Here is a 16,592-nt window from a genome sequence, read left to right on the forward strand (position 1 = left end):
TTACACATGCTGTTGAACTTCCTCAAGATCATGGCTCTGAATTCTAGCTCTGTTAACTTGCTTAACTGCGTTTCATTTATCTCATCTTCAGTAGAGGTCTCTTGTTCTTTCATTTGGGATTTGTTTCTTTGTATCACCATTTTTTTATTGCAGTGGATGTTGGAGCCTGCCAAATTGTCTCTGTGGGTGTTGTTGTTCTGCAGTTTGTGGCTTCCGCTCCTCAGTTTTGATGAGAAGGGAGGACCCAAGTTAAGCACCACTGTCAAGTCGTACTCTCCTGGGTAGAGTTGCAAGCCCAGGAAAGGTTCAGTTATCTTCCAGCTTTTTGCCTGGAGGTTATTAGTCATGGTTACTTGAAGAGCCTTGGTTTCTCAGTTGAATGAAAAACTCCCTCAGGTGTCCAGAGTAAAGGGATTTCCTGAAGGTGGGGCAGATGCTGGTTGTTAATGAGCCTCAATTTGCATTTCAGTGTCCACAGGGTGAGGTTGAATCTCTGAGAGACGGGCCACCACCTCTCCCCAGACCCTTGGTAAGTAGTAAGATGGACACAGTCCTGTGTGGCCACAACTCAGCAAAAGCTCTGAGCGCCCTCCAAATCCCGAGTGTCCCCACAAAGTTCCAGTCTAGTCTGCCCTCCCTCTGTCAGAGCCTAGGGTGAGTGGCTGTGGCTATTTCAGTGCTCTGTCCTGGCTCTGCACTGTGGAGCGGGCTTGGAAGTGTAACCCCGAGGGCACTGCTCTCAGCTAAGGCTGCTGCTCTCTGTGGCTCCCAGCCCCGCTCTTGTGCCTCCACAATCCTACCAGGATCGAGTCAGTGTCCCTGGTTATATGGTCCTCACAAGCTGCTTTTCTGTTGCTTTTCCCTGACGATTTGTCTTTATTTTAGTTGTAATTCCAGTTTGGTCTTGGGAAATGGTCTGTGTAGCTTTCATTCTCTCTGTCACCATTTTGGAATCTCCTTTTACTATTTTCTTATTGTTGCCATATAAAATTACCACAAATTTAAAACATTGCAAATTTATTATTTTACAATTACATTGGTTAGACATCTGACATGGGTATCACTGGGCTAACATCAAGTCAAGTCTGCATTTCTTTCTCTACATTCTCTAGGGGAGTATCTCTTACTTTGCCTTTTCCAGCTTTAGAAGCTGCCCACATTTCTTAGCCTGCAGTTTCCTTCCTCCTTCTAAAGCCAGTGATGTCTCATCCCTCTGACCCTTCTCTCTTTTTCATCACAGCTAAGAAAGTTCATCTGCTTTTAAGGATTAGGTTGGGCAACCATGATAATCTAGAGTAAACTTCCTATCTCAATGTCTTTAGCCTTAATTATATCTGCAAAATCACATTTTCCATGTAAGGTAAAAAAAATCACCAGTTTCTGGGATTAGGTTGTGGACTTCTTTGTTGGAAGGAGGGGAAGCATTATTCTACCTACTACAAATAAGAGCAGACTAAGTTTGGTACCTGTGTTGTAATGACTGCTACTAATAAGTAAAAATAAAACTGGCCAGTAATAGAACAAGTTGTAACAGTCAAATTAAGACATTATAGAAATGAATCTAGTGAAGATACTTTCTTCATAATTGATAAAGAATTGAATAAATAAATAATTGAATAAATGGAATTGAGAAAATTTACATAAAGAACTAAAGAATCAAAACATGTGGCACACTAAATATAAGCCTAAAAGGCATCAATACCAAAACAAACCTTCTTGGTAGAAAATTAGCTTCAGAATTATAACAGTTTTTCTATCGAGAAAGAATGAATATGAGAGGAAATCTAAGTCTATTTTTATAATTCCAACTTCAATTGTTAGTTATAAATTTTTAATGTACTAAGAGTGGGGGAGACATACATTTTTTTGCAATTTCTCCAAAGAGGTCAAAGCACTGTGAGGTCATGTGTTCTGATATCCAGACTGATTTCAGTGTCTCTATTTTACCCCAACATTTCTACTTACATTTGTTCCCATGAGCCAACCACAATAATTTCTCACTATATTGATAAACACATCTGTCAAATACTACTACTTGTCAATGACATCAATTTAGTTTTATTGGAGATAGGGTCAGAAGCAAATATCCAATGGACTGCAGTTCTCTAAATCAGATCTGAAAATAACCCATTTGTTTTTGTCATCACCATTTATTTGAAGGAGAAAAAAGATGAAAGAAAGAAAAAGAAATAAAGAAAGAGAGAGAGAGAAAAGAAAGAAACGAAGAAGGGAAGAACAGAAGAAGGGAAGAGAGGAAGAAGGGAAAGAAGGAAGGAAGGAAGGAAGGAAGGAAGGAAGGAAGGAAGGAAGGAAGGAAGGAAGGAAGGAAGGAAGGAAAGAAGGAAGAAAAAATTTACCTTGTAGGTGTCAATAAGGAACAAAATAATAGATTAAAAGAGAGTGATGAATGCTCAGTGAATGCTTGATTTTTTTTTAATATTAAGCATCTTTGAATGTCTAGTCTTTTTTAAGTTGAAGATGTTCTTATAATTCTGGTTTTGAGAATATTCATTTGGTCTTATCACCATCTTAGGATATTGCCATTCCAACAATATGCTTATCTCCATAAATCCAATAATCAGGTTTGTGTTTTGTTTTTTTGAATACAGTTCTATTATAGAAGAAAAATTATGTTACTGTCTTTACAATATTTTAACATATAATCAAGAAATTTCAGGGTTGCATTGTGTTTGTAATTTATAAGAATAAAGTTTAGTTTTTCTTCATGTTTAGAAATGTGAACTCTGAAATCAGATGATCTGGTTATGTGTCCTAGCTATTAGATTTACAAATGGATATCTGTGAGAAAGTTACATAACTATTTTATCTCAGTTTCCTCATCTGCAAAATTAGGATTTTCAAATGATAAAAATTTTTATCAGTGGAGAAGGGTAAGATATTTCAGTGAGTAGCCTGAGCAAATAAATTTGCAAAGGAAAAATAAGTAAATTTGAGCCACTACCATCAATCAAATACAAAAATCTATTTCAAATGATTTAAAACTTCATAAGCTCGAATTAGAGAACTGCTTATTTAAATTGCTTACTTACCTACACACTTAATTAATAATTCCAGCTTTATTGAGATATAGTTGATCCCTAACATTGTATAATTTTATGGTACAGTGTGACATATATATATAACAAATTTTTTTACTTGAATCAATGTTTATTACAATGTGTCCTATAAAAGATTACTTTGGATTTAAATTTTGAAGTCATCTATTAGCATTAGCTTCATGAATTTGTATGTCTAAATCTTTTCCCATGTTTGGGAAGTTCTCTGCCATTATTTCTGTAAATAAGCTTTCTGCTTTTTTTCCCCCCCTCTCTTCTACTTCTGTAACTCCAGTGGTGTGTAGATTGATTTTCTTAACAATGTCCCATAAGTTTCAGGGTTTTATTTTTTTTTCTTTTTGCTCCTCTGACTGGATCATTTTAAATGCTGTCTTTGAGTTTGCTCACTCTATATTCTGCTTCACCAAATCTGTTGTTGAGACTCTCTATTGAATTCTTCACATCAGACACTGTATTCTCTAGCTTCAAATTTTTGTTTGGTTCCTTTTGATGTGATTTAGCTGTTTGTTGAACTTCTCATTTTTCTTCTTGCATTGGATTTCTGATTTCACTAAATTTTTTATGTGGGTTTTCTTCTAGCAATCTGAGCATATGTGGAATAATTACTTTGAATTATTTGTCAGGTAACGCATGTAGATTAATTCCTTTGGTGTCAGTTACTGAATGTTTACTATTTTCTTCGGTGGTGTCGTGTTTTCTTGATTCTTCATGATAGCATTAGCCTTGCATGGGTGTTTCCATCTTTGAAAAAACAGTTACACCTTTCAGACTTGATGGGCTGACTTTGGTGAGGAAAGACCTTCATTTGGCAGTGGAGCATGCTGAAGTGTACTGTGAGCTCAGGTCTAATGGTGTAGTGCACCAAGTGCATGAGTATGTAGCAGTTCTGAGTCAAGGAGACCATGATGTCTTGATAACTCAGGACAGTGGTTCTACAGCATCAAGAACTCTGTGTTCCTTGCTAAGGGCTGTAGTGGTCCCCAGTGGCTATAAGGGCTGCTTGGATCCTCAGTTGCACCTGTAGGTCCATCAGCTAAGGACCAGAGCAGGCACTGGTGGTGGCTGGATCTGGTGTTATGCATCCCCTTAACTGCGGGAACCAGCTGCAGATGTTTGTAGTGTCAGGACAAGTTGCAGCAGACATGTGTAAGTGGGGACCAAGGCCAACTGTTGGCACACTAGCAACTTTAGGGCCCTGGATGTTGGCATGTTCTACTGTGGCTTAAGGGTCTTGCCAGAGGTGTATTCACAGCAATGGAGGCTGTTGATGGGAGTTGAGCTGGCGGGGTGCAGGCTGGAGGAGCTAACTGCAAGTGAACCCAGAAGTGCAGGTTAGTGACAGGAGTCAGGGCCCAATCAGGATGTGACAAGCAGCTGTGGGGGCCCTGACTGTCAGTATGCACTCCTGCGGCTGCAGGGTCTTACCATAGGTACATGGCAGCAGAGGCCTGTGATTGGAGACAGTCCAGGGGTTTGCAGGTGCAGAGCTGGAAGGGCTAGCTACAGGTGGACTAAGGTGTGCCGTCTAGTCATAGGAGTCAAAGCCAGATTTAGTCCAGTGGGTAGCTGTGGGGGCCCTAGAGGTCAGCGTACACTCCTGCGGTGTCAGGGTCTGGTCACAGGTGAAGGCACAGCAGTGGAAGGAAGAACTTTTAAACATAGCACAAACCTAAATAATGGAAGAATAGATCTAGGTGTTCATTAGAAGAATGAATTAAGAGAGTGAAAAGGAATACATAGCATGAAAGAAAATATTTCCAATGCAAATTATTGACATATGATTTTTTTTCTAAAACATAAAAAGAACAACTACAAATCAATTCATTAAAAGCTCGATAAAAAAATGTAGATAAAACAATTTTACAGAAACTTTACAAATGAGGCTAACCAAATGCCAAATAACGTTAAGAAAAGTTTCTTAACACTAATTCTCATTTGTGATCAAGAAAATACAAATTAATATGATGAATATATGCTGCTATTAAAAACTGACAAAATTGGCGAAGTTATAAAGTTCAGCAATACCAAGTGCTGGCAATAATGTGAAGGAATTGAAAAGTTTTAATATTCTGATACAGCTAAACTTAATGCTAATACGACTTTGTAAAACAGCACTATTTAATATCAGCTGATGTTGCAGAGCGCGAGTCCGCGGATTTGCTGGTGTTTGCGTCCCGCCCTCCCCCACGCGGCTTCCAGTCCTGGCCTCCGGCCGCCCGCACATTGGAAAGCCCGCCCCGGACTTCCAGGCCACCGCCGTGGTGAACACCTTTCAGGAGGTGAAACTTTCCGACTACCGAGGGAAATACGTGGTCCTCTTTTTCTACCCATTGTACTTCACTTTCGTGTGCCCCACAGAGATCATCGCTTTTAGCGAGCATGCCGAGGACCTCCGCAGGCTGGGCTGCGGGGTACTGGGTGTGTCTCTGCAGACTCGCAGATCGCCCACCTAGTTTGGATTAACACCCCCGGAAGGTGGGAGGCTTGGGCCCCCTGAATATCCCCCTGCTGGCTGATGTAACCAGAAGTTTGTCCCATGTTTATGGCGTGCTGAAGGAAGATGAGGGCATCGCCTACAGGGGCTTCTTTATCATTGATGGCAAGGGTGTCCTTCGCCAGATCGCCGGCAATGATTTGCCTGTGGGGCGCTCTGTGGATGAGGCTCTACGGCTGGTCCAGGCTTTCCAGTACACAGATGAGCATGGGGACCTTTGTCCCGCTGGCTGGAAGCCAGGCAGTGACACGATCAAGCTTAATGTGAATGACAGCAAGGAATACTTCTCCAAACAAAACTAGGCTGGCAGATAGGCGCCAAGCTTGGGCTCATGGCCTCCACCTGAATGCCCTGTGCTGGCCCAGGAAAGGCCAAACCTGCCCCTTCATATTCCACAGTCCTGAAATGAAGGGCTAGGCCAAGGCCTTCTCATGTTCCTTGCTGAGTGGTAAATGGTGATCCATCCCTGGAGCCCTCCAACTGGGCACAGGCATAGAGGTGACGAATAAAGTATTAGGGACAGAAAATATATATATAATCAGCTGATATTAAAAGGTGCCACCCAATGACCACCTCAAGTGCTATTATTCACTGGGTAACATTCCTCAAGTTTATGAATGAATGAATGTACAAGAATGTTCATAACAGCATTGTTTCTAACAGGCTAAAATTGGCTTTGGATTGTCAACTGAATTAATTAATTAATATATTGTTATATGTTCTTACAGTGGGATGCACATGACATATACATGCACAATGCTTTAAATAGAATGTATTTAACTCAGAAACTTTTAGATAGACAATTAAATGGAAATATGTAGAATAAACATAATAAAAACTGTCATAATGTCTTATACATGAATAAAAAAACATTTCTGATCATACTTTAAAAACTTTTATGGTTAAAATAAATTCTAACCATATTTTTAAAAAATTAAAAAGGAAGAATTTTTAGCCTGATTCTTAAATTCTCATATATTTTCTACTAAAATTCAGGGATATTATCTCTAAATATTCCTTTAACTATTCTCATGAATCCATCACTGATCAGAGAAACACCCTGTCAAAAAAGACAAATAATGATTCTTGCTGAGGTAAATGAGACTTTATGACATAACACTTTGAAAAGCCAACAAATCTGTAATTTTATCTAGTTTGACAGTTATAAAGGGCATTTCAAAAACTGATCGTATCTGCTACAATTTTAAGAGGGTTAGCATGCAACTGGGGGAAAAAATGTTTTTAAACCTCTTCTCTAGAGAAGATACTCTAAAAGATGTTATTCTTAATTCACAGATACTGTCACCCTTTTCTTTAGATTCAATACAGATTATTATAAAATATGCCATTTTTCACTGCTGTAAGATACTATATCTCATTATATACATATAGATTTTATTTTTCATTATATGAAATAAATATTGCTTCTAATTTATGAAGATTTAATATCTTCATGTTTCTATTTGGCTATACGAATTTAAACATTGATTTTTAAATATTTTTAGTAATTAAGTAATAACTTAATGTTCAGGTATAGGATTTTAATGATAATTTGTTTTATAGATTTTTTTTTTTTTGGTTACGTGAATTGATTCCTATTTATGTAGAAAGTTTACTTACTTCAGCCACATATCCCCTTGTTTTGCTTACTCATAATCTATTCATCATAGATCAACCCTCAAAAATGCAATTTGTGTAATAAAAATACTTTGGAACCTGCAAACAAATTTTTACTGTTGGCATCTCTACTTTTAATGCTTCAGACATTGATATTTTACAAGTGGAATCAAGGCATCGGCCAAAAAGAAATATCCCTTTGAGGTTAGCTCAGTATAAGATTTGCAAGTGAACTAAAATCTTCTGATTATATTTTGAAGAAAAATATTTCTTGTCTCCAGACCTGTTTTCCATTAACCTGTAACAAGTTACTTCAAATAATTATGTATTGGGGGCGGGGGTTGATTAGAAGGACATCCAGAAATAAGAATTTGATGATAAGATTATTTGGGAGATGAAACTAGGTAACACCTATAGGAAAATATGGAGGTAAGACTGGAAATCGAGGAGTCAATACAGACTATGTACTGCAGAATTATCTTTCATAGATTATTAAGAAACCTGAAATATTTGTCCACCAATTTTCTTCAGTCATTGGTTGTTGGTTACTCCTGGGGTGGGTGTTAAGTCTTAATACTTCCACCCTGCCCAGGCAGTGGGCAAAGTGGAAGTGGAGTCTAATCACAAGAAAGCTTGAATAGTTGAAAGATATGTTGGTATGTACTTTCCTGGGAATGCTCAAAGGGATATGGGTGAAAGAACAAAGTTGTCTGCTGCAGCCTGCTCCCTGCACTACAAAAATTCATTTTTGTTTCATAGGAACATATTCTTATAGCTCCCATACCATTAATTCAACATGTACTTCTTCCTTGGCCAGCACTCTGATTTCCTAAGTGTATTGTCTAATGGAGTAACTAAGACCTTAATTTTCAAGAGAATGACTATTGGTTATTATGCTCTTTTTAAGCCATTTTGCTATAATTACCCATTACTGGACACAGACAAAGAGACCATAGTAAACTCACTGATTTCCATCTATGCTCTTACTTGTCCCCACTAGGTAGAGTCAACCCTATCTCTTATGATGAAAAGGATAATTTTCCATATCATTATAGCATTCCTTTCTTGCCTCCCTGTCTCCTTTTTGTATCTCTTGGTAGATGCATGTGTATGTGCCTTTGTAAAGGTCCAGTTGCATGCCAGAAGTGGGATTTTGAATAATATCATTCTCTGATACAGAGAACATGGTCTTGAACCAGCAACCTTGGGTCTCTGCTGTTAGATTCTTAGACTTTTCCTTGGGGCTTGCCAGAAATTACCTTTACTGTTCTTATTTTATCACCTATCATTTGTCCCAAAGCCCGAGTCTGTGTACCTAATCTATATTAGTGGTATTCTGAGTCACTAAGTGTGTTATTAATATCCCCAATATTCTAAGAGGCTCACCAAGCATCTTTCTTAGAGATGTAAGTTACAAAGAACAATGACTTGTTATTGACCTTGGATGGGATATGTTAGATCATGTACTTCTACAATATTCACTAATAAGGTAGTTCCCCTGTGCCTCTGTAGGGTTTATTTTATACCCCAAGATGCTTGTGTCTCTTACTTTACCATACGTCTTTCCATTACTTCTTTCCCAGATATGATTATTTAATGTCATCAATATAAAAGAATCATTTGAATTTTATTAAAATATCCAGATGATCAAATTTTCTTTGAACTATATTGTGACAAAGAGCAAGAAAATAATTAATAGCATGAAACAATGATGTATTGCTGTGTATTCCAAAGGAATACAGATTGTTCTGTTCTTCTTTCTCCAGAGGGACAAAAAATAAAACACAAAAAAACCCCTCAAACAAACAAAACATTTTCACCAGCTCAATAGCTGCATATAAGTGCCAGAGGCTTTTATTATTTTCATCCAAATCCATCTTCACCATATCAGTGATGACTGGGATTAAGGGATCATTGGTTACCTTAATAGACTTTTCTACCATTTGTTGATTCAGAGAAAATTTAGGTGAATTAAGCAATGGTATGATAAGACTACCACACCTAACTCCTGTAAGTCTTTGAGAATAGTATGAATCACTGCTATGCAATTTGAGATATTGTATTGCTTCTGATTTTCTGTCTGGACCAACAATGTGTGTATAGTTCCAAAGGTTTCCACTTGGCCTTCTTTGCAATGAAATCTTTCTTCTAACTCCATAGGAAGTCAATGTGAAGTTTCTGTCAATTGTTAAGTGTGTTTATCATTATTTCAAACCCATAACTAGAAAGACATTCAATGGTTGGTGTTCTCACACATTTGGATCCACTGTGAGGCAAATTTAGGGCAGAAATGTATTTACCAACTGACTTTTGTGTTCCTCCTTTCTAGTGGAGGGTCATATGGTCTTTTAGGTTTCTTGGTGATGCTTAAGTTTTTGACTTATATCAAATAACCTTTGGAAGGTCAATTGCAAGTCAATAAACTGGATTATTATTTTCTAGAGTGGTGACTGATATCAGCCTTCTGTTCAACAGCTGTTCACTGTTTCTGATGTTTAGTCAAAAAAATGATCTCATAAGCTGCCCACCTTCTTATCCCTAATAACATAATAGTTTATTGTCTTCTTCCTATATCCCTGTGTATTAATGCTCCACTACTGGCCATTCCAACCTTGCTCCTCATTTCAGTAATAGCATCTACCTTGCAGTTAACAATTATATGCTGCTACTTGCTTCTGCTGTTCTTATAATCCAATTATATTCATTGATTCTGTAGTTCAAATTACTATATCTGCCTGGAATGACCCCTTTGAATCACTCCTTGTTTCCCCCAACCCACTTTAATGCACCTATCCTTTTGGACACATTAAATTCACTTATTTGTCATAAAGCTTTCTCATATATACCAGACAGACCAAGTCACCTATGATTTCCTCATTTTCTATTTGTACTAGATCATCACATCTCAGATTTAGTATTAGAAGCAGTTTTATGTTTTACTATAAGATTCCTGGGTACAAAACTTGTCTAGTTTATTATTGATTCATCTAAAAGCCATTCATTCGCTCGGCCGGTGTGGCTCAGTGGTTGAGCATCAACCCATGCACCAAGATGTCATTGGTTTGATTCCCAGTCAGGGCACATGTCCAGGTTGTGGGCCCAAACCCCAGTGGGGGGCATACAAGAAGCAGCCAATTGATGCTCTCTCTCATCAATGTTTCTAGCTCTCCTTCTCCCTTCCTCTCTCTCTAAAATCAATTAAAAAAAAAAAACTATTCATTCTTCTTGAAATAGTTGAAGTCATCTAAATAAAAATTAAGGTATAATATGAGAAAATGTGAAGTACATAGTACAAAGATTCTGGATATTTACATACATTAATAATTAACATTTGGTCAATTTGCAAATACTGGAAACTGAGCAATAAGAAGAATACCAAGTTGTGATTCTCTAGATCTGTATAAGGCAGATGCTAAGACATTCTGTAAAAGTGGATTTATTGTAGATGAGAATCTCATTCCAAAAGAATGGCAGGTAAAATGAAAGTTTATTCATTTTAATGGAGCTATTGATATGTATTACACCAAACTCCTTACACATCTAGTATATTACATTTTCCAGTGACTAATTTAAATAAAGTAACATGGTTGAAGTGCTTGTCATGCTCTATTTACATACACTCACACACACACACACACACACACACAGAGGAATGATTAGAAGAAGGAATGTAATAATCGTGATTTTCTTTATGTTAGCAAATCTGCAGTAATTTACTTTATCTGAAGATTTCCAAGGCCTTACAAACATTAATATCTTCATCTTACCCATTGAGATAAGTATCATTATCTGAGTTTTGTAGTGAAGAGATGGAGGCACAAAGACATTGAGTGATTTTTTTCAAGGTTACAGTCAGTTGTGACAAAGAAAAGCAGTTCTATTTATGAATTTCACTCTTATGCTTTAACTATCCTTGGGCTCTGTGTATTTTTTTACCCAAAATATTGACATGCAAAATTTAAAATACAGTAAACAAGAACCATGTAGGTGAAACCAACTATTTGGATATTTGACATCATATTGATTAAATAGATAACAGCTCTAAATACAAATCTGAAAAGCTAGATTTATTTAAAATAGAGGTGGTCCATAGTGGTATAATTAAATAAAGATGGAAGATAGTGTACTACTTTAATGTCTCAATTTGTATATAAGAGTATATGACTGTATTGATAAAATTCTAATAGTATATATTTTTTAAAAAAACATGTTTACATTATTTGAAACTTGTTTACATGGCCTTTGATTATTTACAGACCTAAAAACTACATTTGAGTATGTTTTCTTTGCTCTTTGTTTTAACAATCTATCCTGTCAGATTATAAAAGTTAAAATCAGTTTTCTAAGTGACCACCACATAAAACAAGAATTTTATTATGAAAGCAGAAATGAATTTATTTTTATATTCTGGTAAATCAGACAAAAGAATGATCTTTGTACAGATTGTCTAAGCCATCATTAACCTGCACCTGTAATATATACTTAGCTAATGATAACTTATAAGAAATAGGATTGATCCCAGGCAACTGCTACATAGCTCTGGGATTTTTTTTTAAACAGTGCACTTGTGAGTTTTTTTTAAGACAATTCGACATTGGCAGAAAATGAGAATCAAGTCATCTGAAGTTTTTTCACTATGAGCCAAGTTTCCACTTTTACAAATAAAGGATGTCGGTAGGCCCCTTGATATTTGCAGTAAGAGTTCTCATATCCTCAGATTTGTTGTCATCCCACTAACACGCCATACACTTATCTGTTCAAAGTCAAATGTGAAAGGACAGTAAAAGGCAGAAAGGTCATTTGCACCATGGCTCATGGGTTTTCTAGTCTCTGACAGGCTGCATTTTTCTTCAGTCCCTCTGACCCATATTCCTCTATAGGTGACGTAATAAAATGCACATATTTAAGGTGTGCATTTTGATAAGTTTTGACATATGCAAACACCTTGAAACCATTATCATTGTCAAAATAATGAAACTGTCCATCATCCTCCAAGTTGCCCAATACAATTCTTGCTTTCTATTCCTCCCCATTCCTTGTTACCCCCACCCCTCCATCCCTAATCAATCGCAGATCTGTTTTCTGTCACTATAGTCTAGTTTAAATTTTCTAGAATTTGACGTAAATAGAATCATGCAACGTGTATTTTATTCAACATTATTTTCTCATGACTTATTTTGTTTAACTTTATTTTGCCATTCACCTACGTAGTATACATCAATGTTTTTTCCTATTTTATTACTGTATAGTATTTTGTTGTGTAGGAATATTACATTTTTAAAATTGTATTTGAGTTATTTTCAGTTATGACTATGACAAATATAGTCTCTATAAACATTTGTGTACAAGTTTTTGCATGTACATGCTTTTCATTTTTCTAGGTAAATATGTAGCAGTGAAAAGTCCACATCTTATGGTAGGTGTATGTTTAATGGTTTTAAGAAACTATCAAACTATTTTCCAAAGTGGTTGTACAATTTTACATACCACAGACTATGTTCAAGAGTTTCAATTTCTCTTTATATCTGCCAACTTTCAGTATAGCAATTATTTTACATTTGAGACATTATAATAAGTGTGCAGTGATATCTCATTGTGGTTTTAATTTGCACTCTCCTAATGACTAATGATTTAGCATATTTTCATGGGTCACCCAAATATTTTAATTTGTCATTCATATATCTTCTTTGGTGAAATGTCTGGTCAAATCTTTTGCTCCTTAAATTTTTTTTAAAAAGTAATATCCAGCCCTGGCCGGTTTGGCTCAGCGGTTAGAGCGTTGGCCTGCGGTCTGGAGAGACCCGGGTTCGGTTCCCGCTAAGGGCACGTACCTCTGTTGCAGTTTGTCCCGGGCCCTGGTTGGTCGTGCGGGTGGCAGCCACTCGATGTGTCCCTTCACATCGATGTTTCTCTCCTCTCTCTCTGTTTCTCTCTCTCCCTCCCACTGTACCTGAACAAGAAATGGAAAAATGTCCTCGGGTGAGGATAAAAAAAAAAAAGTAACATCCATACTAAGAAAATCTGAAAGATATTCCACCTGAAATCTGCTTGAATGGTATGAATAATTATGAACAAACCTAACATCTCTCTGGCATACTGACAAGCCAAGTTTGGTTTTAATATACAAGAATCTGAGTATGTGTTTATTTCTCTGTACATACATGCTTATGATGGATACAAAAAAACATTGGGGCAAATTACATCCACTACCTTCAACTCTTTTCCTTCTCTGTCTCCTAACAGAGGTATAGTAGTACGTGTGAAATTTACAAGTTTCAACAAATTTTCTGTGAAACAGGAATTCTTCCCATTAAAATTTTCTGCAGCTTGTTTAAAAAAAAAAATGCTCTTGGGGAAGAAGCGGGCAGTATTATTCGGTAATCTTCAGAAAGTTAACACAATAAAATCTGAATAGTGTAACCTCATCAATGACCAGGGTTGATTCCAATACAGTAGAAGTCCTCTTCCTCCCTTGAATAAAGGACACATAGATAAACGCCTTTCTCTTCTTATTTCACCTACCACAAGGTAAGGTCCAGATTCCACATGTTTTCTTTAAATGTTCCTTGATTTATTTAGAATATGCTCTGTATTAATACAAACTGCATCACTTTTTATCCAATAGACTATGAATTTCCTGACTTCAAGTATTTTATCCTTTTCAAATCTATATATTTACTGCCTATATATCCAAGACTACTAAGTTGTTATTGTTAAGTTTGCAGAACTGAAAGAGAAAGTCACCTCTTTAGGGGGAGGGGAAGTTCAAAGTTCAGCAGAAAACATGGATAGGAAAAATAATTTAACAGCAATATAATAAGCACTCTGACAGACATATATGTATTATTTGAGAGCATATCCTAAGGGAGTCAAGAAAAACTTATTCGAGGAAGAAACACCTAAATTAAGTATTTAAAAAAATAGCCATTAACTAGGTGAAAGATGAGCAGATGATTCAGCATGAATGATTTTGAGATGTGAAATATCAGAGGCAGATATGGAACTTGATTGTGAATTTTGAAGAATCAGAAAAGTTGAGACTAGAAGAGAAGTCAGGTATCAGATTATAGAAAGCATCCTAACCTAAGCAACCATACATTTCCATTTGACCAGGTTTCTGCCTGTGTGTGCTGTCACAAATAAAAATATCATTGTCTTTAATTCATATGCATCCTGATTTGGGCAATAAATTGTATGGTCACTGTTATTTCTGACAATCTCCTGATTTTTCTTTTCTTCAAATAGTAAGAAGCCATTGAAAGATTTTAAAGACGATATTGATAAGGTCAGGTTAACCATTTAGAAAGACTAATCCGACACCTGGCTGGAGATCACATTCAAAGGAGTAAGGCTGAGTCCAGGAAAACTAGCGAGCAGAACCCGAAACAATCCAAATGAGATATGATAAGAATCTGAATGGCAGCAACAGGGGCTGCAGGGAAGTAACAATTTCAAGAAATATATAAGAAGTAAAATAACCATCAATGAGAATGAGAAAAATAAGGAGGAAACAGACACTACATGTTATACAGCAGAATAAATGCAAGTAAGTGAAAACACAGACAGAGAGAAAATGATAGGCTGTGTTCTCAGGTAACGAAATAGCATAAAGCAGATACAGCAGCAGTGTTCAACCCTTTTCATTTTATGGCACATGTAAACTAATTATTAGAATTCTGTGGCACGCTGAAAAATACTATTATATATTTTTCCAATCTAAGCAAAAAAAATCAGTATAATTTTGGTTTATTCACACTCGACATCTATTTTGTTGGCTGTTGTCATTTTTTTATTTGACAATCTAAGGGAAAGAGGTTAGTGCCCCTATAGTCAGGAATTGCATGTTTTAAAAATTATCACAGCACAGGAATGTGCTGTGGCACACGGGTTGGACATCGCTGAGATAAAGCATGAAACGTGCGAGGAAGTTATTGTAAGATAACTCTGGTAGACTTTCTTGGGCACAAACACCAGAGAACTTTAATGTTAGCACTGTGACATGTAAGCTTAGATAGAAGCCTAGGGTGATCAGGAGCCTGTCCTGACTAGACATGTGTGGGGGTGGGGACAGGCTGCCAACTGCTGCAATAATGTCCATGTATAAGCTGCCCAGTGAGTCAGGTGTCAGAACCAGTGAATCGGGGCTGGAATCTGGTAAACAGTTCATTATTGAGGTTACAGGGTGAGAACAAGATATATAAACTGAGGATACAATAGGTAATCGGACTAAGGCACAGGTCGGAACAAGATCAAGGACTCCTTACTGAGGCTGGGAGCCATGGCAGGGAAGAGAATAGATGATCATTTGTTAATAGAACTGACAAATTATGGTTGAAAAACTGCTCCCAATCACAGATGGTGGAAGAGTGACAAGGCAAGAAGCAGACATAGGTAAGACAAAGTAACTCAGCATTCACTCGGTGAGGTTATATTTTACTCTAAAGGTAAACTCTAAGTGCTACTACTTAGCAGGTCAACGTGTGGATCCACAAGCAAGCACATCCAATAGCAGTGTATGCAAGGGCAGAGGGTCTAGCTAGAGCCATGCAATTGGAAAACAAATTTTAAAAGCGAGAAGATAAGTGCTGGTAGCTATATAATAAATTCTCTGTGCTTTACGAGATATCTGGAATATTCTCTTATTAGTTGTTTCTATTTTATATGGGCATGTGTAAAAAGTTAAATAGTTCTACTTTTATCGTAGATGACTAAATTTTTTCTAGTGAAATAACTTATGTCAGTAAAAATTTCTTTTCTGAAAGAATATCCTATCTTGTACATGTTCTTATTGATTTACCCAGCAGCCTTTCTATTTAAAAAAAAAAAAAATAGAATTTTGTTTCTCCTCCAAAATTCTTCTTTTTAAAATGATGTGTTCTACTGAGTTACAGTTGCAGTTAATAATCAACGGGCAGCAAACTGAGTACTAAATGCTATCATGACACTAAAGTTTGGGAAAGTGTTCAATAGCAGTTTGGAATTTAAACTAAAAATAATTTTCAAACTGGCATCTGTCAAATCTGGCATCGGTCAAATTCAAGCTAATATGTCTAATCTTAAACAGCTGCTTAAAACTAGAATGTTTCAGCACTATTCCTTTATTTGTTTATGCATTTTAAAAACATATTTTGTGTATTTTATGTCATACCCAAAGGAATGCTGGCAAAATTAAATCTGTCCTCTTATTTAACAGACCTACATCAGAACAAAACAGTGCAACGTCACCTTTGTACCCTGTTTGGAGCAAACTGGAGATCATCAGCTTCAGAAATGACTATCTACAGATCTCTAGTCAGGGAAGTTTCACACAACGAATGGCTATATGAAGAGAAATAAAGACAATAACTATGAATATATTCGGCAAAAGTCAGTATAATTAGTATTCACACAAAAAAGTACTTATT

General features: G+C 36.6%; 1 pseudogene; it reads left to right on the top strand.

Annotated features, from left to right (window-relative positions):
* Positions 1–3,804: 3,804 nt before the first annotated feature.
* LOC118623362 lies at positions 3,805–5,876 on the top strand (annotated as a pseudogene).
* The last annotated feature ends 10,716 nt before the right edge of the window (positions 5,877–16,592 follow it).

This window comes from Molossus molossus, unplaced genomic scaffold (genome assembly GCF_014108415.1).
Source record: "Molossus molossus isolate mMolMol1 unplaced genomic scaffold, mMolMol1.p scaffold_m16_p_10, whole genome shotgun sequence".
Lineage (NCBI taxonomy): Eukaryota > Metazoa > Chordata > Mammalia > Chiroptera > Molossidae > Molossus > Molossus molossus.